Below are 1,954 nucleotides of genomic sequence, written 5' to 3'. Positions count from 1 at the left end.
AAAAAAAAAAAAAAAAAAAAAAAAAAAAAAAAGCAAGAACGAAATGCAATCTATAAGAAGTTAACTTTAATTATAATGACAGATTAAAAGTATAAGGATGGAAAAAGACATCCATGCACACACAAAACGAAGCTAGAGGGGCACTACTAATATCAGACAAAGGAGACTTCAGAACAGAGAATATTACAAGGAATAAAGAGAAATATTTCATGACGATAAAGGAGTCAATTCATTAAGAAGATATAATAATTCTAAATATACTACATACTTAGGGACTTCCCCGGTGGCGCAGTGGATAAGAATCCGCCTGCCAATGCAGGGGACACGGTTCGATCCCTGGTCCGGGAAGATCCCACATGCCATGGAGCAACTAAGCCCGTGCACCACAACTACTGAGCCCGCACGCCACAACTAAAGCCCGCAGGCCTAGAGCCCACACTCCACAACAAGAGAAGGCACTGCGAGAAGCCTGCGCACGGCAATGAAGAGCAACCCTGCTCGCCGCAACCAGAGAAAGCCCGCGCCCAGCAACGAAGACCCAACGCAGCAAAAAATAAATAAAATTAAATCTTTAAAAAAATAATAAATATACTACATACCTAATAACAGAGCTTCAAAATATATGAAGCAAAAAATCATGGACCTGTTGAAGCATAATATTCAAAAAAAAAAAAATTATATAATTATGCCCAATAGTATGAACAATATATATTCCTTGCTGGGGTGTCAACAGAGTTGCTTCTATCTCTTGAAATGTCTATGTGTGCATCAGCTGTAAAGTTCATTTCTAATTCTAGCTGTATCTTCAGGTACATGACACAGCATTCCACCTGGTACACTCCTTGGTCATCACCCATCTGCAGGTTCTTGGACAAAAAGTTTGTCAGTTTGCATTTTGGTCTCAGTGAGATGGCTCCCTACTCCCCTAAGCCTGCTAATCTCCTGATGACTCTTTCTTGGTTTTCCACCTGTAAGCCAAGCCAATTATGCTTTGCCCAACTTTGACTAAATATTTAAAAGATACCAGAGCAGTCTGAACTTCAGACATTCTTCTGTGCTCAAAAAAGATATAAATTTCTGGAAAAACGTCATGTGTCTTTATGTTATAAGCTTGGATGTCTTTAACAAAGTGAATGGTGTCTCTAAAGCCAAAAATAAAAAGAGGAACCTGAAAAGGGAAATAAATCCACGACTTATGACAATATTCTCTCAGTAATTGATAGAAACAGACACAAGAAAAAAAAAAAAAAAACAGAAGAACCTGAACAACACAATCACTTGACTAAACCTAAATGACATTTGTAAAACCCAACAAAGCAGAATACAGATTCTTTCTCAAGTACACACGAAGACAGTCACCATATATGCTAAACCATAAAACAAATCTAAATACACTTGAGAAAACTAAGATCATAAAGAGTGTTTTCTGACCATAATGGAATTAAACTAGATACTAATAAAAGAAAAGTGCCTGGAAAACCCCTCAAATAATGTCTGAAAATTTAACAACATACTTCTAAGTAACCTATGGGTAAAATAAGAACTCACAAGGGAGGGACTTCCCTGGTGGTCCAGTGGCTAGGACTCCACGCTCCGAGTGCAGGGGGCCTGGGTTTGATCCCTGGTCAGGGAACTAGATCTCACATTCATGCCACAACTAAGAGTTCGCATGCTGCAGCTGAAAGATCCTGCATGCCATGACTGAAGACCCCATGTGCTGCAACTAAGACCCGATGCAGCCAAATAAATAAATAAAATAAAATAAATTTTAAAAATACATATATAATTTGAGTAAAAAAAAAACAACAAAAAAAGAACTCACACGGGAAATTAGAAAACATTTTTAACTGAATGAAAATGAAAACCTATCAAAATTTGAGGGATACAGGGCTTCCCTGGTGGCACAGTGGTTAAGAATCCACCTGCCAATGCAGGGGACATGGGTTTGAGCCCT

The sequence above is a fragment of the Physeter macrocephalus genome, unplaced genomic scaffold, assembly GCF_002837175.3.
Source record: "Physeter macrocephalus isolate SW-GA unplaced genomic scaffold, ASM283717v5 random_191, whole genome shotgun sequence".
In the NCBI taxonomy this organism is placed as follows: domain Eukaryota; kingdom Metazoa; phylum Chordata; class Mammalia; order Artiodactyla; family Physeteridae; genus Physeter; species Physeter macrocephalus.
This window is presented reverse-complemented; position numbering follows the sequence as displayed.